We start from the raw sequence: 22,274 nt of genomic DNA on the forward strand, positions 1-22,274 counted from the left end.
ATAAATTCCAATACCCGTTTAATCTCGTCACAAAACGACCGCTGTTTGAACTCTCTCCGGATCAGGACGAAATGTATTTCCGAAACAATACGCTAGGCGAATATTATCCCGTCAACGAATTCAACGATGAAATTTACGCTCGAGATCGTTTGCACAATGAAATGCCGGCTAGGAACATCGATGGAACCCCTTATTACGCTAAGAGAGCGAGTGGGGACGAATACTATCCCAAGCAACTCAACGGTCTCGAAACGTATATTCGAATTGGAAATAGGGACGAACCGGCCTTAGATGCTTTAGGAGGAGGCATTTATGCGAAAGATGAAAACTTGGACGAATATTATCCGAGAATTTACCACGACGACAATGACGAATAAAGCAAAACGATTACCAAAGGATCTTCGATGGCAAAAGATGAGTATTATGCAGTCGACAATCTTGGAAATCAACGATATAGAAAGGATCGAAGAGAATTTGAAACATATATTACCACTGACGATCCCAGTCTACTGTATGCCCTAGACAAATATAAAGTTCCCCATTATGCTAAAAAACCCGTGTATATCGGTGGAGAAAAAAAATTTGAGGAGTATTATGGAAAAATCAATAACTTGCCCGTCTTTCTAAAGTACCAGGGTCGAGAAATTTATGCCAAAGAGCATTTCGGGGCCGAGATGTATCCCAAATATTTGTTTAGGAACGACATGATTGCTCGAGATGCCGACGGGCGGTATTATTATGCTAAAGATGAGACAGGAAATGAAAAATATCCTTTGTTGGCCGACGATACGGAACACAAGCCCGAATACATGTCTTACGCCCTCGATAAAAACGGTATTCCGTTCTATCCTATCAATTCTCAGGGTAAACCCATCTATCCTAAAAATGCTACAGGCGATGAATTTTATCAAATCCTTAACCCTTTCACTCAGCAAGTCATCTTTGGAAGAGATACCGATCAGAACCAAGTGTATACGCGGAAAGCGGATGGAGGCGAAATTTACCCGGATAGCGGTCAATTCGCCATGACGAGGCTGAAAGAATTCTTTTATACTCATGATAAGAACGGGGTCATTATTTACCCGGTCGATCAACACGGCAACGAACGATATTTAGTGACGGACAAAGGATCGTACGATCAATTGATGAAATATCCGGCCGTGAAACGATACGCAAAGATGCAGACAATAATGAAATCTATCCGAAATTATTCATGCCGATAAGCGCATTACCCAAAAACCTTTAGGAAACCGTACGCTCAAATAAAATTGGGTGAATATTACTACCCGGTCGATCGATATAATAACGAGTACATTGTCCAGTTCAAGAAAGTGAGTGAGGAACAAATCTTTGCGAGTGGATACCCCATCACGTGTGATCAAATCATCATTGTTCCCAATTTAAATGACAAGCCCTGGATGCCTGCGTTTATACGAGACCCTAGAATTGAACCCGAAATTTGATAGGCTACTTGTACCGATCGCATTCGAAACCGATGGATTATTTGACCAATTTGAGATCTAAACGCGCTTCTCGACACGGATTCCAACCCTATAAAGTTATATATAATAACTCGGAGGGTAAAGTGGTCGAGAAAGTGGAAAGCGGTCTTCCAGGACAGAAGATCCAGGTGGAAGAGGAAGAGAAAAAGAAGAAAAGAAAGAAGAAAATATATGCCAAACCGATACAGTCTGACGAAATAATCATTCAATCCACCACCAACTGGACAAAAATCATTCTTTCTATGATAGGTATCTTGGTCATACTTGCGTTCCTAATCTGCATTAATATACTGTTTAAAAACTAAAGTCGTGAGAGAAAGAAAAATATCTGAAACAATTCATTCTTAAAAAGGTTGGGATGTCTTTTCAATCCAGTCGGTTGGAAAAAATTTTCAGAGCTGAACAAAAAAAAAAAAAAAAAAAAAAAAAAAAAACCTTTTTGTTAATTTTTATCATGTCTTCTAGACATGATAAAAATTAACTATCTAATCCCGAAGGACTATTAGTTTCGTTTTGGCATTTTGCGTCGACTCATAAATGTCGGTTTCACTTTTCAAACTGTTGCCACAAAATGTTAGAGTCCTGCATTATATTTGAAGAAATTAAATAATGAAAAATCTGCATAAATGTATGTATATTTCTCGTATTGTGATAAAACAACGGTACGTAGAGTCATCGAATTTTGAATAACGTAATCCTCCAACGAATATGAGCATGTGGAAGACCAAATTTGAAATTTGAAATTTGTTTATGATCGATTTCCTATTTTTTAAAACTTTGAACGAATTTTTGATTAACAAACTCAAGGATTTCAAAGCGAGCAATGGCAACGTTGTGCAGAAAAAAACATTTTTATCTCCAGCGCGTGAGTCTCTGTATCGGAAATTCTAAAGATATGCTCGTTTTAAAACTATTTTGCGATATTGCTGTTGCACTGGATCTTATGGTTTAAGTGCGAGGAACATGATACTTAATAAAGAAAGGTAACACACAAAATGTTAAAAAACGCCCCTTTGGACGTAATTTAAAATCTGAAACATTTCAGATTTTATTTTTATTTATTTTTTTTTCCATTACAGAATTTTTTCTTAGCTCTGAGAAATTTTTTCCAGCCGACTGGATTCACAAGTTATCACCATTTTTTTAGAAATGAACTCTTCCTTATCTATTTAAGCATTTCGAGTTTCGCTTCAAATGTGTACAGTCGGTCACAAAAGTATTCGAACACCGGTACCCTATCAGAAAATGACAAGATGGCGTTTTTTTTCTCTTTCTCTCTGTGTGACGTGTTATTCCATCCTAGGTTTTCTTCTTCCCCCCATCTTCGAAAAAACTGGAAAAAATTGGTTACGATCTCTTTTTGAATGGAGGATGCCATTTTGAGAAAAAGCTGACGACCCTATCTTGGAGAATGAACATGACCGCTCTACACACCCTTTTACTCTCTCTCTCTCTCTCTCTTTTTGAATTGGGAAGCCATTTTGGGAAAAAGCAGACGACCCTATCTTGGAGAATGGAAATGAACGCCTCTCCCTCTCTCTTTGAAATGGGAAGCCATTTTGGGACCCTCTATTCTTGGGGAGGGAGAAAACTGAAGTCTGCATTTCGCTGTCTCTGAATGCGGAAAGCCCTTTTGGGAAAAGCGGACCCTCTTCTTCTGATCTTGGAGAACTGGAAATGAACGCTCTACACGATCTCTCTTTGAATTCAGAAGGTATTTTGGGACCTTCTAATGTTGGAAAACTGAAATGAACGCTCTACACCTTCTCTCTCTCTCTTTCTCTGAAATGGGTAGCCATTTGAAAACTCCCTAACTTTGGAAAAAAACAGAAATGAACGCTCTACACTATCTCTCTTTGAAAATGGGGGGGGTGTCATTTTGAGACCCCCCCCCCATTTTTTCCTCCTCATCTTCAATCGTGATGACTTCAATTTCATTCCGTCGCCGGGTCGTTTTGTTTCGGGCCATGACGACGGTTTGGTCCAGCTCCTCTTATCATCTAAGGAAGGGATGGGTAAAGGTGGCGGAGGGTTTTCTTTTTCTTTTTCTTGAAACATCATCGGCGATTGGAAAGAAATCTCCTCTTTCAATTGTTTCCAAAGCGAGTACGAGCACCGATCGGCGAGAAAGAGACTCTTCTGGGTTGTGACGATGAGATATTGCGTTTTCGGGGGAACGACATAGTTTTGAAAAGGTCTTAGGTCTGTTGCTGACCCCATCCCTCTCCCCGAGCATCAAGAGGAGCCTGTTCAGAAGAAAAAGAAAAAACTTTTCCAAAAGCCTATCCTCATCCTCCTCGATAATGATGGGGATGAGGAGAAGCCTGTTCAGATTCCTCTCCGTTTGTCAAAACCCGTCGAGGATGAAAAACCTCTCCCTTCCTCAAAACCCCTTGAGGAAGAGAGACCCCTCGAGAAGGAGAAATCTCTCCCATTGTCAAACCTCCTCGAAGATGAAAAACCTCTCCATTTATCAAGACCCCTCGAGAAGGAGGGACCTCTTCCTTTATCAAACCCCCTCGAAGATGAAAAACCTCTCCATTTATCAAGACCCCTCGAAAATGAGGGACCTCTCGATTTGTCAAAACCCCTCGAGGATAAGGGAACCAAAACTTCTCTCTCTTTCGAAGAGGAGGGACCTCTCAATTTGTCAAGACCCCTCAAGAATAAGGGAACCGAAAATCCTCTCCCTTTCTCAAGACTTCTCGAGGAGAAGGAGGAGAGACCGCTCCATGTCTCAAGACAGGACCCCCCTCTATCTCTTGAGGATCCGAGGGAAACGATTCCTATTGAAAAACCATCTATCGACGATCCCCAGAAAAGGTATTCGGAGGAGATTAGACTTCCATGTAGAAAACGAATCTGCCACAATCATCATCATCATCATAATAATAATAATATACCCCCTTCTCAACAACAGAATCCTACAACATTTGCAGATAAATGCATTCAAACCAATCCCTTTATAGTAACCTTTTTGATTGGAGAACCCGTGCATTAGCCTCGAAAAATAAAATGAGATTCTAGACTGTTTCTATGACCAGAATGTTAAGCCAATAGATAGGTCTAGCTCAGAATTTTTCTTTTTAAAAGAAAATAAATAAATAATCCAAAGACTATTCGTAAATATAAATGGTAAAGTCTCGAGTCGGCTGGAAAAAAATTTTCAGAGCTGAGAAAAATTCTACAACTCAAAAAAAAAAAAAAAAAAAACTTTTTGTTAATTTTTATCATGTCTTAGACATGATAAAAATTAACGACCCTCTTCCCTTTTCGTCTGGGAATGTTGTCTCACTCTTTTGAAAAACAAATCGTGATTCATTCATGGAATGATTGCCATTAGAGAAAGGATGAGTCATGGTCTATTTTTAGAAAGGGTGAGACATCCTTCCCAGACAAAAAGGGAGGGTCATTAATTTTTATCATGTCTAAGACATGATAAAAATTAACCAAAAGTTTTTTTTTTTTTTCATTAGATAATTTTTATCTCACCTCTGAGAAATTTTTTTTCTCCCAGCCGATTCGAGAATTTACCATTTTATTAAGAATGATGTCTCCCTGATCTATTATTTCAAAATTCCAAGTTTCGCTTCAGAACCATCTGTGCTGTTGAAGAAGTAACGTGATATATGTATTTTTTAATGAGTTCTGTCAAGATTGAATTGTGCAGGATCGACCTTGCGAATTTCTTCTCTGTGTCTTTAAATAATAATGATACCGAACTGCTTTTTGTAGAGCGCAATGGAAAAAACCTTTTGTGTGGTTAGGACAATTCATGTGTTCGATCCCATTGTATTTGAGAATCTCTTGCGTCGATCCCGAAATGCAATAAATGAATCTTTGCAACCATTTCTCTAAAAACTGCCGTTTCATTTCTCCTCGCACCCAAATCATGGAAAAAGGTTCCGTCAACATCGTTAACACCCATGGAAAATAACTGTACGGAATTTCTCCTTCGTACCACGACAAGCCGTGATAATAATCACTCGCCCACACAGCGGTCCGTTTTTCTTTCTCGGTGAGCATTTGCCATGGAAACGGGGGTTTAAAAATAAATACCCCTCGAGAAGTACCGTCCAATGTGACGTAAGCCAATTCTTTCACAATAAAGGCTCCTTGAGAATCGTAGAAACCTTCAAAGTCGAGCACGAGTTCCATGTTTTTTATTTCTTTTTCTTTCCAAGGTGACCTTTATTATTATTATGATGGATGTGTATTGAGATACGCACGATATTATTCAAAAAACAAATATATATACGAATGTGACCTTTCCCAGAATTCATACGACCTGTCACGTGCAACCTTCTCTCTCTATATATATAAAAGAGGAGACGGCGAGAGAACGCTATCCATTTTTTCCTTCAGGACACACAGCGAGAGAGAGAGAATTTTGTTTTCTTTTTTTCCTCAATTGAAGAAGATGGACATTTTGAGTACCAAACCTCTCAAAGATTCCTACATTGTTCTGGACATGGAATACTTTCACTGTTATGATCCAAAGACGGGAGATATATGTTTCATCTTGAAAGAACTGGGCTACATCACTTGCGATTTAACCTTATGCGGATCCATGATTTTTCTCCCTCCTGTCCATTACGATGACTTATCGTCCCGCAATCAAGCTGTGGTCAACCAGACTACAAATAACCGACACGGCCTTCAATGGACCGAGGGTCGTCTTTCCTACGAGCATCTTCCTACGATCCTGAAAATACTGACCGAAAATGTGGAGGTGATCTACGTCAATGGATACGATAAAGCCGAATTTTTCAGCAAGCTCTGCCAGCGATCCGTTTATGAGTTTTACATCCCAGGGAAAACCGAGTGGCGGAACAAGTCGAAATGCACGCGACACCAATATTTTCAAAAGATGATTCATTGTGCCGAGAACAAGGTGAGAAATTTTCGATACCATTTGATGGAGGGTAGTTACGTTTTCCGGAAATTACATTGTTACCCCTCCGAGAGCAAAGCTGTCGAAGACGAAGAGGAGGCGGAAGAATCTCCCCAGGAGAACTCGTGCGACGATGAGGAGGAGGAGGATGAACTTTCTAATAATAATAATAATAAATGTCTAAGTTGGGATGCTTTAGAGACCCAAGAATATTGGTCTCAACCCTTATCTCACCTAGACCTGAAAGAGGATCCTCAAGTGTACTCTTTGTGGTCCTCTTCTAAAATTTGGTCTTGGAGAGAACCCTTGAATGTTCATGAATGAAATGGTATGTAAATCCCTAGAGAAAAAAAATAGAAAAAAAAAGTTCCTTTTTTTTGTAATATGTTGATTTCTTTCCAATCCCATTTCTTTTCCATAACTCCACCCCAATCGACGAGAAGAAGACGAATTTTCCAAGTTACACAAGACGTAGAAATATTTCACAAGGATTTATAAATTACACGCTCCCACATGATATATGTATAGAGAGAAAAAAACCCTCTGTTCTCTAGCCAATACGTCAAGACTTCCCTAAACTTAGAGAGATCATGAGTACCGAGGAAACCTTAGCAGAGCAAGTGGAAAGACTTTCAAAGAGATTAGAAGAGTTAAGACGGGATAGATTTACAGTTCCGCCGACTAAAGAGGAAACTACCATCGATTTCAACAAACCGCTGTATTTTCATCCCCTACCCCAAAGAATGAGACGAGTGGACTCGCCGTTGAACATTTCCAATGAGAAACAAAATGTCACTTATTTGAATAGTCAATTTCAACACATGAATATTTCATAAGTATTTTTTTCCCTAAAGCGTAGGGAGATCGGATCAGTAGTTTTTCCCTTTTCATCGTCGAAAAAGATTGGGAGGAAAAATCTTTCTCAGCTCTCTCAGAAAAATTTTTCAGCCTTAAAAAAAAAAAAAAAAAAAACAAAACTTTTTGTTAATTTTTATCATGTCTTAGACATGATACAAATTAACTCTACCCCCCTTTTGTCTGGGAATGTTGTCTCACACTTTCTAAAAATAGACCATCACTCCTCCTTTCTTAAAGAATAGAATTCCAAGAATGGGATCTGGTCTATTTTTAGAAACGGTGAGACCCTATTCCCAGACAAAAGGCGGGTAGAGTTAATTTTTATCATGTCTAAAGTTCAGGGTCCATCCATCTTCTTATGTGAAACGGTGACCCTGACAAGATCGAGATAAACAAGTCCTGTGAGTTGTTTTGTAATCTTGACGCGAACCAAGAAAGACTTTTTATTATTATTATTATTATTATTTTGAAATAGGCGGGGGGTGGGGAGAGAAAATGTTCTCACGACCCTCAGATATCTTTTCATAAATATATTTTTTATCAAAGTGTTTCTTTCATTCCGATCCTTTTAAGAGGTTGGAATGACCCTGACATTTAGATGGGGTCGCGATCCCGACAGATGTCGCGCGAGTATAAAAGTGTGTGTCCTCCGCGAGATTTCTTCATAGAACAGAAGAAGACGTGAACTGAGCTGGTAAGTCCCTTTGGTCCTATGAATATGGTTATCTATAAACTCGATTTGATTCTTAGTTTTTTTTTAATAATGATAATAATCATAACTTCATTTAAAAAGACCTTTGAAACTTCTTAACCCTTTGAAAAGAAAAATGTCTCTTTCAAGACGACGACTCTAAAACGTTTTATTGTTTTTTTTTTCATTTCTAGATCTTCCCTGTTATACATATATACCTTTTCGATTCTCTTTTTTGCTCCTGTTTGTGGAAGACATCACCGTATTCATCGCCATGGCGCGTTCAGAAAACTTTATCGTGCTCGATCTAGAGGGTTTCCAGTCCTACAACCACAAGAAGGGTGAATTTACCTACGTTTTAAAAGAATTGGGCTATGCGACAAAAGATTTTTTGACCGTGGGATCGTTGACGTTTACTCCTCCTCACCCCTTCCACCAACTGAGTGAAAAAAACCAAAAGACAAATGCCTGGCTGACAAGAAACCGGCACGGACTTCGTTGGAACGAGGGTCATATTCCCTACAACCATTTAGGACGCATTCTCCAATCGCTCACTCACAGCTTCTCCACGATTTATGTGGTGGGATGCCAGAAAGCTAAATTCTTTGCTAAAGCCTTGGATTATCAAAAACCCGTGACGGAAATTTATGTGCCAGATGGAATCATTTGGAAGTATCGGGAAAAATGTGCCCGACATCATCAAAGGATGAAATATTTCCATTGTGCCGAAAACAAAGTGCGCAACTATCGATGGCATATTATGGAAGGAGATTTTCATATCAATCACGTCTATCCAGACGGAACGGAGAAAGAGGAGAGGATTCAGGAGGAAGCAGACAATCATCTACAAGCTTTTGATAAGGCCTACGATCAGTTAGAGAAGGATCCGTCCCCAAAAGCGTACGATAACCTCATCCAGAAATGGGATAATCTGTCCTGTTTCCAAGTGATGGAACATCCGGATGAGTATACGCCTTTAAACTTGAAGGGCTCTTCTTCTTTGTCGTCAACTTCCTCCAATAACTCGAGGAAGACGGAGGGTTGGGGAGACATACCTGAAAATATTCCCCATTACGATCCAGCAGCCTGTTGGGACGAACCTTCCAAAGAATCTCATGTGACCCCCAAAATATCTTCAGAGGATCCAAAGACAAAATCCACTGAGTGTTGGGACAATGAACGGACAACTCATGCTCTAAAATCCACTAAGACTATGTCCACTGAGTGTTGGGACAATGAACAGACGACTCATGCTCCAAAATCTACTGAGACTATGTCCACTGAATGTTGGGACGATGAACGGACGACCCATGCTCCAAAATCGACTGAGACTATGTCCACTGAGTGTTGGGACGATGAAACCGAAAAGACGACAGAGAATTGGGATGACCGTTCTCAAAAGTATTTGAATTGATATATACATAAACTCAGGAGAAAAACAAATAAAGAAAAGATTTTTAGAAATAAGTAGGGAAAGGTTCTCCGCTTTCCCTATATTTATGGAAATGGACTGAGGAGAGAGAAAGAGAGACGAATCAGGAGACCAAAAAAAAATGGGTCTTGAGAGGAATGAGTGCAAATGCATTCGATTCCTTCCGAGACCCATTTTTTTTGGGTCCCTCTCTCATCCAATCTTGGAAAAGAACTTTGTCCTATTTTTCTAGGTCCATTCAAAAAGAAATGAATCTATCCATAAATTTTCTTAAAAGAAAAAAAACAAAAAGATCCATTACCTCTTGACGGTCCAAAGTCGAGAATCTTGGAAAAAGTTATCCACTCTCTCCATCCAGTCAAGCTTCTCTGTAGAAAATCTAGTAGGTGCATCTGCATTCTTGAACAACCGGCAGTTATTATTGGACGCGAAACGTCGAATGCTGAAATAGTTAACAGTGATCCCATTCTTAAAGAAACGGGGATGTTTTATTCATCCAGTCGAGTGCGGAAAAATTTCTGAGAGCCGGAGAAAAATTTCTCTGGCTGAAAAAAAAAAAAAAAAATACCCCCCTTTTAGACTGAAAATTGATGTCTTCAATTTTTCAAAAATTTTTCAAAAATTGAAGACATCAATTTTCAAATTTTCAGAGTAAAAGGGGGGGGGTATTTTTTTTTTTTTTTTTAATATCTAACTTTAAACCACAGAAATTTTTTCCGGCTCTCAGAAACTTTTCCCAACCGACTCGATGTGAATAAAACTTTACTGTTTGTTAAGAATGTTATTTAATGGATCGATATCAACCTATCGAGTTTCGCTTGAGTTCCGGCCGTGCTGTGGGCCCACCTGGATACAAGTTTTCCCCTTTTGGAATAGAATTTCCGTCAAGGTAGGCTACTTTTCCTCTTTTTGCATTTTTCATGTCATTTCATTTGTATTACAATATACTGAAAACGGGCGTTCGAACTGATTTCTAGGCTATTTCTATACAAATGGAGCTCGATCCAAGAAAGAAATGATGTCTTTTTTTTTATTTTGTGGACTGCCAATTCGTATTGGAATATACTGAAAACGGGTGTTTGAGTCGGTTTTCAGTATATTTCAATATAAATAGAGCTCGGTCCAAGAAAGAAATGATGTCTTTTTTTTATTTTGTGAACTGCCAATTTGTATTGGAATATACTGAAAACGGGTCTTTGAGTCGGTTTTCAGTATATTTCAATACAAATAGAGCTCGATCCAAGAAAGAAATGATGTCTTTTTTTTATTTTGTGGACTGCCAATTTGTATTGGAATATACTGAAAACGGGTGTTTGAGTCGGTTTTCAGTATATTTCAATACAAATAGAGATCGATCCAAGAAAGAAATGATGTCTTTTTTTTTATTTTGAGAACTGCCAATTTGTATTGGAATATACTGAAAACGGGTGTTTGAGTCGGTTTTCAGTATATTTCAATACAAATAGAGCTCGATCCAAGAAAGAAATGATGTCTTTTTTTATTTTGTGGACTGCCAATTTGTATTGGAATATACTGAAAACGGGTGTTTGAGTCGGTTTTCAGTATATTTCAATACAAATAGAGCTCGGTCCAAGAAAGAAATAATGTCTTTTTTTTATTTTGTGAACTGCCAATTTGTATTGGAATGTACTGAAAACGGGTGTTTGAGTCGGTTTTCAGTATATTTCAATACAAATAGAGCTCGATCCAAGAAAGAAATGATGTCTTTTTTTTATTTTGAGAACTGTCAATTTGTATTGGAATATACTGAAAACGGGTGTTTGAGTCGGTTTTCAGTATATTTCAATACAATTAGAGCTCGATCCAAGAAAGAAATGATGTCTTTTTTTTTTATTTTGTGGACTGCCAATTTGTATTGGAATATACTGAAAACGGGTGTTTGAGTCGGTTTTCAGTATATTTCAATACAAATAGAGCTCGATCCAAGAAAGAAATGATGTCTTTTTTTTATTTTGAGAACTGCCAATTTGTGTTGGAATATACTGAAAACGGGTGTTTGAGTCGGTTTTCAGTATATTTCAATACAAATAGAGCTCGATCCAAGAAAGAAATGATGTCTTTTTTTATTTTATGGACTGCCAATTTGTATTGGAATATACTGAAAACAAGCATTCACGTCGGTTTTCAGTATATTACAATACAAATGGAGCTCGATCCAAGAAAAAAATGATGTCTTTTTTTTATTTTGTGGACAACCAATTTTGTATTGGAATATACTGAAAACGGTCATTCACGTCGGTTTTCAGTATATTACAATAAAAATGGAGCTGGATCCAGGAAAAAAATGATGTCTTTTTTTATGTTGTGGACAGCCAATTTTGTATTGGAATATACTGAAAACGGGCATTCACGTCGGTTTTCAGTATATTCCAATACAAATGGAGCTGGATCCAAGAAAAGAATGATGTCTTTTTTTATGTTGTGGACAGCCAATTTTGTATTGGAATATACTGAAAACTGGTGTTCACGTTGGTTTTCAGTATATTAGAATACAAGTGGAGCTCGATCCAAGAAAAAAATGATGTCTTTTTTTATTTTGTGGACTGCCAATTTTGTATTGGAATATACTTAAAACAGGCGTTCACGTCGGTTTTCAGTATATTACAATACAAGTGGAGCTCGATGCAAGAAAAAAATGATGTCTTTTTTTTATTTTGTGGACTGCCCTATTTTGTATTGGAATATACTGAAAACGGGCGTTCACGTCGGTTTTCAGTATATTACAATACAAGTGGAGCTCCATCCAAGAAAAAAATGATGTCTTTTTTTTATTTTGTGGACAGCCAATTTTGTATTGGAATATACTGAAAACGGGCGTTCACGTCGGTTTTCAGTATATTTCAATACAAGTGGAGCTCCATCCAAGAAAAAAAAAATGTCTTTTTTTTTATTTTGTGGACAGCCAATTTTGTATTGCAATATACTGAAAACGGGCGTTCACGTCGGTTTTCAGTATATTCCAATACAAGTGAAGCTCCATCCAAGAAAAAAATGATGTCTTTTTTTTATGTTGTGGACTGCCCTATTTTGTATTGGAATATACTGAAAACGGGCGTTCGAGTCGGTTTTCAGTATATTCAAATACAAATGGAGCTCTATCCAAGAAAAAAATGATGTCTTTTTTTATGTTGTGGACAATCAATTTTGTATTGGAATATACTGAAAACGGGCGTTCGAGTCCTTTTTCCGACTATTTCTACACACATTCCACTATATTAAAATGACGTCATGGTTGAGTCCAAACAGAGTCGTCCCCGGACAGAGTCGTCTCCGGACAAAGTCGTCCCCGGACAATTTTATACCGAATTTGTATAGAGATATACTTAAAATGGGCTTGGAGGGGAGGGCGCTTTCTAGTATATTCCTATATACATTCGCTTGCATTCAGAAACAAAAAGAATGTCTTTTTGAATGGACAGGTTGACTATGGAAACCGGATCTCTCTCTCTCTCTCTCTTCCCCAAGATTGGATGAGAGAGTGCCTCCTATTTGTATTGTAATATACTGAAAACGGGCTTTCGAGTCAATTTCTAGACTATTTCTATACAAATGGAGCTCTATTTACGAAAAAATGATGTCTTTTTTTTATTGTGTAGACAGCCCTATTTGTATTGCAATATACTGAAAACAGGCGTTCGAGTCGGTTTCTAAACTCTTCCTATACAAATTCCACCATCTATATAGAAATGATGTCATCGTTGATTCTAAACAAAGTCGTCCCCGGACCATCTTGATGACCAGACATATTGCCTTTTCAACAGCCCACATTATTCTGAACAAAAACGTGGAATACTTTTATAGAAAAGAGAAGAATTGAAAGTGAAAGTCAAAAAGCAAAATGGGATCGGCTGGGAAAAATTTCTGAGAGCCGAGAAAATATTGAGTCAGAAAAAAAAAGAAAAAATATATAATATATATATATTATAATATATATATTATTATAATATATATTATATAATATTATTATAATATATATTATATATTATTATAATATATATTATATAATATATATTATAAATACTTTTTGTTAATTTTTATCATGTCTTCTAGACATGATAAAAATTAACTAATCCCTTTCGTCTAGGAATGTTGTCTCACCGTTTCTAAAGAAATAGACCATGATTCATTCTTTCTAAAGAATAGAATTCCAAGAAAAGAATGGGTTCTGGTCTATTTTTAGAAACGGTGAGACAACATTCCCAGACAAAAGGGGGTACACTGAGTCTGTGCTGTAGACCCTGAACAACCTATCGGTTACCGGTAATATATCTGGAAGGACCCCAAAAAGCTATCCACTGTCGTTGGAATTGTGTTCACTGGAGGCTATTTCTTTTTTTCGCAATCTCGCTTTTAGTTTTCTCTGAGATTCTTTAGAAATGGGTGAAGATGGGTAGCGTGAAGCGGGGGACACCTGGATCAGGATTCCCGATTAGGGTAGAAAGGGAGGCGTGTTGCCTTTTCAACAGCCCACAGTGTTCTGAACAGAAACGTGGAATGCTTTTATAGAAAAGAGAAGAGTTTAAAGTGAAATTAACTCACCCCCTTTTGTCTGGGTATGTTGTCTCACCGTTTCTAAAAATAGACCAGAACCCAGTCTTTTTCTTGGAATTCTATTCTTTAAAAGGATGAGTCATGGTCTATTTTTAGAAAGTGGGAGACAACATTCCCAGACAAAAGGGGGGTGAGTTAATTTTTATCATGTCTAGAAGACATGATAAAAATTAACAAATTTTTTTTTTTTTTTTTTTTTTTTTTTTTTTTTTACATCTCAGAATTTTTTTCTGAGCTCTGAAAAATTTTTCCTAGCCGATCCCATTTCGTTTTTCGACTTTCACTTTCAACTCTTCACTTTCCCTATCCACTGTCGTTGGAATTGTGTTCACTGGAGGCTATTTCTTTTTTTGCAATCTCGCTTTTAGTTTTCTCTGAGATTCTTTAGAAATGGCTATACAAATTTCACCATCTATATAGAAAATGATTTCCAAACAAAGTCGTCCCCGGACCATCTTGATGACCGAATATGTATAGAAATAATCTGAAAATGGGCTTGAGGGCCGGTTTCTGGACGATTCATCTACAAATTCGGCCGCATCCAGAAAAACAAAAATACATAGTTTCTTTTTGGGTGGACAGGAGATGATAAATTTCTTTTCTCTCTCTCTCTCCCAATATTGGAGGAGAGAGTGGCCCAAAAAAATGGGTCTCGGAAGGAATCGAATGCATTTTGAAATGCACTCATTCCTTCCAAGACCCATTTTTTTGGTCTCCTGATTCAACTCTCCAGTCTATGGAATAGGGAAAGCGGAGAACGTTTCCCCTTCTTTAAGCGACTGGAGACCATATCGCATCATCATCATCATCATCACCATCACCATCGTCCTCTTTCTGATACTTTCAACGAAGGCTTGATGTCTCTGGATGATTTTGGGGAGATGATGGATCCCGAATTGAGTGATGAAAAAGAGAGGACTCTTTTTCCTTTCTTGTTCGTCTTGCACAGTCTCTCGGAGGGGGATATACGTTTCCCCGTCCTCCTCAATTTTCGTCAGAGGTCTCATGAATATTTTACACATCCAAGGGAAGAGCGACTTGTTATGCAGGGATTTCGAAGCGACGAAGGCCGCTTCATTCGAAGTGAGGACAATCTGGTTCGGTTGACCCCATTCTTTGGAGTAGTTGTCCAAATCGCCTAGTCGAAGAAAATGGTGTCGATTAGGAAAAAAGACTTGGAGAACACTCGTCGTATGCGAGACGTTCGTAGGCAAGAGAGTCAAGATATCTTTGGCATTCCAGTACAGGAATCCTAGATCCACATACGCGTGCACGTAATAGTCATCGTTATATTCCAGTTTGAGCAGCATGGCTTTTGTATTTTTTTTTCCGTTCTCAAGGCAAAACACTCGTCTGATATGAACAAGAGCTCGCTGGCGATCCGTTTATATAGACTCCTCAGAGAGAGAGAGAGAGAGGGAGAGGGGAGGAGGAGGAACAAGGTTGATGAATTCTAAAATAAAAAAATGATAAAACATGAGTGTTTGTGAAGGTCATAGAGAGATGATTATAGAGTTGTTTTATTTTTTATTTTCTCAAAAGAAAAAACCAAAAGGGTCCCATTCCATACGACATGGCCTTTGAGAAGGTGACGGGGTCATGTGTCTACAAAGTTGATAAACTTTAGAATAAAAAAAAAGCTTTCATCACGTAGCTCTCGAGAAGAAAATGACAGGGGTCTCTAGGAGAAGGTCATAGGTAGTATACAAAGGATGGTTGATTTTTTTTCTTTCGTTCCTCTCAATCCCATGACCTTTGAAAAGGTGACGGGGTGTTCTTTAGGAAAAAAAAATAGAAGGTTATAGAGAGAGAGAGAGAGGTAGACAAAGTTGATTTTTTTTTCTAGAAGTCAACCGTCACGTCGCCCATCACGTGGTCTTCTCGTATATATAGAGAGGCGAGTGGAAGACAGACTCTATTTCCCAGAGAGAGAGAGACTGCTGTGCGTATCCATATTTCTACTCAAGATGATGATCCGCGTCTTATATAATGAGTTTGTGAGCATTCGCTGTTATGTGGATGAAGGAAGATTGTTTTGGAACGCTACGGACATTTTGCCTCTGATTCATACTTCCAGTAAAAGAACCTGGGACATTCTCTCCGTGTTTTTCGACGAACACCACGTCTTCAGGAAAATAAAAGATCTTGAGAGTCTCGGCAGTTCTCAAGAGGGATATGTCCTCTCCAGCGAAGAAATGTTACATCTGGCCGAAAATAATCCTAAAAATAATCAGCTTCTGGCCTGGGTGTATAGCATTTTAACTCAGCCGCTGGTTCGAGTTGTACCCAATCAACCCGTTTACCGACTGCTCTATCCGGGGGAGAAATTTCCCTTCATCACCCTCTTTAATCTGGGAGTGCGCTACATACCGCCTCATCCAGGCATGACGGATTCTTCTACTTACCCTAAACAATATGCCAGCGCTTATTGCCAGACAGACCCCCGTCAAGAAAAGGTCGTCGAGACTCAAACGGATCCTCTGGTGGTCTCTTTAAATGTCACTAAAGTTATCACCTTCTAAAAAAAACAACCACCACCACCCAAAAAAAATTTGCTCCTCCTCCAAATTTTTTTTTATCTTCTCGAAAGAAAAAAAAAGAAACTTTTCCATCTAGCCTCTTTCTTTCAATCCCTCTTAAGAGAGAGAGGGAGGAGAAAAGAAAGAGAGTTCTGAGGAGGCAAAAGAAATGGGTCTGGAAGGAAACGGGTGCATTGCGAGAAAAAGAGGGTCCTCTTTTCTTCTCTCGAAATGCACCCTTTTCCTTCCAGACCCATTTTTTTTGATCACTTCTTCAAACCAATCTTGGAAAGGTGGGGATACAATAAATTGTGCGTAAAGTCCATTTCGATCAAGACTGGATTTTTTTTTGAAAAGAAAACATAATGTTATATATAGATAGCTAAATCTTTATCATGATATTCTTTAAGAATTTCTTAGCCGTTTGTCAAAGAAGGGGACTATAATTGAAGAATTTATGAATTTGGGAACATGTCACCCATGACAAATCTAAAATCTTGGAAGTGGATACTGGAAAGCCCCGCTCTGATTATAATTCTGAGTTCTAGCATGGGACATTTTTTAGATCAATAAGCTAAACTATTTTTCTAGTCTCATATTCTCTCGTGACTAGGGTTTCAGATTTGGGTAGAGAGAGACACTGTTCTGAACAGAAACGTGGAATGCTTTTATAGAAAAGTGAAGAGTTGAAAGTGAAAGTCGAAAAACGAAATGAGATCGGCTACAAAAAATTTCTCAGAGCTCAGAAAAAAATTCTGAAATGTAAAAAAAAAAAAAAAAAAAAAAAAAAACTTTTTGTTAATTTTTATCATGTCTTCTAGACATGATAAAAGTTAACTCACCCCCCCTTTTTGTCTGGGAATGTTGTCTCCCACTTTCTAAAAATAGACCATGACTCATCCTTTTAAAGAATAGAATCCAAGAAAAGACTGGGTTCTGGTCTATTTTTAGAAACGGTGAGACAACATACCCAGACAAAAGGGGGGTGAGTTAATTTTTATCATGTCTAGAAGACATGATAAAAATTAACAAAAAGTTGTTTTTTTTTTTTTTTTTTTTTTTTTTACATCTCAGAATTTTTTTCTCAGCTCTGAAAATATTTTGCCAGCCGATCTCATTTCGTTATCATTTTTTTATTTTAGAATCCATCAACCTTGTTCCTCCTCCTCCCCTCTCCCTCTCTCTCTCTCTCTCTGAGGAGTCTATATAAACGGATCGCCAGCGAGCTCTTGTTCATATCAGACGAGTGTTTCGCCTTGAGAACGGAAAAAAAATACAAAAGCCATGCTGCTCAAACTGGAATATAACGATGACTATTACGTGCACGCGTATGTGGATCTAGGATTCCTGTACTGGAATGCCAAAGATATCTTGACTCTCTTGCCTACGAACGTCTCGCATACGACGAGTGTTCTCCAAGTCTTTTTTCCTAATCGACACCATTTTCTTCGACTAGGCGATTTGGACAACTACTCCAAAGAATGGGGTCAACCGAACCAGATTGTCCTCACTTCGAATGAAGCGGCCTTCGTCGCTTCGAAATCCCTGCATAACAAGTCGCTCTTCCCTTGGATGTGTAAAATATTCGTGAGACCTCTGACGAAAATTGAGGAGGACGGGGAAACGTATATCCCCCTCCGAGAGACTGTGCAAGACGAACAAGAAAGGAAAAAGAGTCCTCTCTTTTTCATCACTCAATTCGGGATCCATCATCTCCCCAAAATCATCCAGAGACATCAAGCCTTCGTTGAAAAGTATCAGAAAGAGGACGATGGTGATGGTGATGATGATGATGATGATGCGATATGGTCTCCAGTCGCTTAAAGAAGGGGAAACGTTCTCCGCTTTCCCTATTCCATAGACTGGAGAGTTGAATCAGGAGACCAAAAAAATGGGTCTTGGAAGGAATGAGTGCATTTCAAAATGCATTCGATTCCTTCCGAGACCCATTTTTTTGGGCCACTCTCTCCTCCAATATTGGGAGAGAGAGAGAGAAAAGAAATTTATCATCTCCTGTCCACCCAAAAAGAAACTATGTATTTTTGTTTTTCTGGATGCGGCCGAATTTGTAGATGAATCGTCCAGAAACCGGCCCTCAAGCCCATTTTCAGATTATTTCTATACATATTCGGTCATCAAGATGGTCCGGGGACGACTTTGTTTGGAAATCATTTTCTATATAGATGGTGAAATTTGTATAGCCATTTCTAAAGAATCTCAGAGAAAACTAAAAGCGAGATTGCAAAAAAAGAAATAGCCTCCAGTGAACACAATTCCAACGACAGTGGATAGGGAAAGTGAAGAGTTGAAAGTGAAAGTCGAAAAACGAAATGGGATCGGCTAGGAAAAATTTTTCAGAGCTCAGAAAAAAATTCTGAGATGTAAAAAAAAAAAAAAAAAAAAAAAAAAAAAATTTTTGTTAATTTTTATCATGTCTTCTAGACATGATAAAAATTAACTCACCCCCCCTTTTGTCTGGGAATGTTGTCTCCCACTTTCTAAAAATAGACCATGACTCATCCTTTTAAAGAATAGAATTCCAAGAAAAAGACTGGGTTCTGGTCTATTTTTAGAAACGGTGAGACAACATACCCAGACAAAAGGGGGTGAGTTAATTTCACTTTAAACTCTTCTCTTTTCTATAAAAGCATTCCACGTTTCTGTTCAGAACACTGTGGGCTGTTGAACAGGCAACACGCCTCCCTCTCTACCCTAATCGGGAATCCTGATCCAGGTGTTCCCCGCTTCACGCTACCCATCTTCACCCATTTCTAAAGAATCTCAGAGAAAACTAAAAGCGAGATTGCGAAAAAAAGAAATAGTCTCCAGTGAACACAATTCCAACGACAGTGGATAGCTTTTTGGGGTCCTTCCAGATATATTACCGGTAACCGATAGGTTGTTCAGGGTCTACAGCACAGACTCAATGTACCCCCTTTTGTCTGGGAATGTTGTCTCACCGTTTCTAAAAATAGACCAGAACCCATTCTTTTCTTGGAATTCTATTCTTTAGAAAGAATGAATCATGGTCTATTTCTTTAGAAACGGTGAGACAACATTCCTAGACAAAAGGGATTAGTTAATTTTTATCATGTCTAGAAGACATGATAAAAATTAACAAAAAGTATTTATAATATATATTATATAATATATATATTATATATTTTTTCTTTTTTTTTTCTGACTCAGAATTTTTTCTCGGCTCTCAGAAATTTTTCCCAGCCGATCCCATTTTGCTTTTTGACTTTCACTTTCAATTCTTCTCTTTTCTATAAAAGTATTCCACGTTTTTGTTCAGAATAATGTGGGCTGTTGAAAAGGCAATATGTCTGGTCATCAAGATGGTCCGCGGACGACTTTGTTTAGACTCAACGATGACATCATTTCTATATAATGGTGGAATTTGTATAGGAAGAGTTTAGAAACCGACTCGAACGCCTGTTTTCAGTATATTGCAATACAAATAGGGCTGTCCACACAATAAAAAAAAGACATCATTTTTTTCGTAAATAGAGCTCCATTTGTATAGAAATAGTCTAGAAATTGACTCGAAAGCCCGTTTTCAGTATATTACAATACAAATAGGAGGCACTCTCTCATCCAATCTTGGGGAAGAGAGAGAGAGATCCGGTTTCCATAGTCATCCTGTCCATTCAAAAAGACATTCTTTTTGTTTCTGAATGCAACCGAATGTATATAGGAATATACTAGAAAGCGCCCTCCCCTCCAAGCCCATTTTAAGTATATCTCTATACAAATTCGGTATAAAATTGTCCGGGGACGACTTTGTCCGGAGACGACTCTGTCCGGGGACGACTCTGTTTGGACTCAACCATGACGTCATTTTAATATAGTGGAATGTGTGTAGAAATAGTCGGAAAAAGGACTCGAACGCCCGTTTTCAGTATATTCCAATACAAAATTGATTGTCCACAACATAAAAAAAGACATCATTTTTTTCTTGGATAGAGCTCCATTTGTATTTGAATATACTGAAAACCGACTCGAACGCCCGTTTTCAGTATATTCCAATACAAAATAGGGCAGTCCACAACATAAAAAAAAGACATCATTTTTTTTCTTGGATGGAGCTTCACTTGTATTGGAATATACTGAAAACCGACGTGAATGCCCGTTTTCAGTATATTCCAATACAAAATTGGCTGTCCACAAAATAAAAAAAAGACATCTTTTTTTTCTTGGATGGAGCTCCACTTGTATTGAAATATACTGAAAACCGACGTGAACGCCCGTTTTTAGTATATTCCAATACAAAATTGGCTGTCCACAAAATAAAAAAAAGACATCATTTTTTTCTTGGATGGAGCTCCACTTGTATTGTAATATACTGAAAACCGACTCGAACGCCCGTTTTCAGTATATTCCAATACAAAATAGGGCTATCCACAACATAAAAAAAAGACATCATTTTTTTCTTGGATGGAGCTCCATTTGTATTGTAATATACTGAAAACCGACGTGAACGCCCGTTTTCAGTATATTCCAATACAAAATTGGCTGTCCACAAAATAAAAAAAAAGACATCATTTTTTTCTTGGATGGAGCTCCACTTGTATTGTAATATACTGAAAACCGACGTGAACGCCCGTTTTCAGTATATTCCAATACAAAATAGGGCAGTCCACAAAATAAAAAAAAGACATCATTTTTTTCTTGGATCGAGCTCCACTTGTATTGTAATATACTGAAAACCAACGTGAACACCCGTTTTCAGTATATTCCAATACAAAATTGGCTGTCCACAACATAAAAAAAAGACATCATTTTTTTCTTGGATCCAGCTCCATTTGTATTGGAATATACTGAAAACCGACGTGATGCCCGTTTTCAGTATATTCCAATACAAAATTGGCTGTCCACAACATAAAAAAAAGACATCATTTTTTTCTTGGATCCAGCTCCATTTGTATTGTAATATACAGAAAACCGACTCGAACGCCCGTTTTCAGTATATTCCAATACAAAATTAACTGTCCACAACATAAAAAAGACATCATTTTTTTCTTGGATCCAGCTCCATTTGTATTGTAATATACTGAAAACCGACGTGAATGCCCGTTTTCAGTATATTCCAATACAAAATTGGTTGTCCACAAAATAAAAAAAAACATCATTTTTTTCTTGGATCGAGCTCCATTTGTATTGTAATATACTGAAAACCGACGTGAATGCTCGTTTTCAGTATATTCCAATACAAATTGGCAGTCCACAAAATAAAAAGAAGACATCATTTTTTTCTTGGATGGAGCTCCACTTGTATTGCAATATACTGAAAACCGACGTGAACGCCCGTTTTCAGTATATTCCAATACAAAATAGGGCAGTCCACAAAATAAAAAAAAGACATCATTTTTTTCTTGGATCGAGCTCCACTTGTATTGTAATATACTGAAAACCAACGTGAACACCCGTTTTCAGTATATTCCAATACAAAATTGGCTGTCCACAACATAAAAAAAAGACATCATTTTTTTCTTGGATCCAGCTCCATTTGTATTGGAATATACTGAAAACCGACGTGAATGCCCGTTTTCAGTATATTCCAATACAAAATTGGCTGTCCACAACATAAAAAAAAGACATCATTTTTTTCTTGGATCCAGCTCCATTTGTATTGGAATATACTGAAAACCGACGTGAATGCCCGTTTTCAGTATATTCCAATACAAAATTGGCTGTCCACAACATAAAAAAAAGACATCATTTTTTTCTTGGATCCAGCTCCATTTGTATTGTAATATACTGAAAACCGACGTGAATACCCGTTTTCAGTATATTCCAATAC

The sequence above is a fragment of the Stegodyphus dumicola genome, chromosome 12 (assembly GCF_044657685.1).
Source record: "Stegodyphus dumicola isolate Sdum_Otavi_A_Nest chromosome 12, ASM4465768v1".
Taxonomy (NCBI): Eukaryota; Metazoa; Arthropoda; class Arachnida; order Araneae; family Eresidae; genus Stegodyphus; species Stegodyphus dumicola.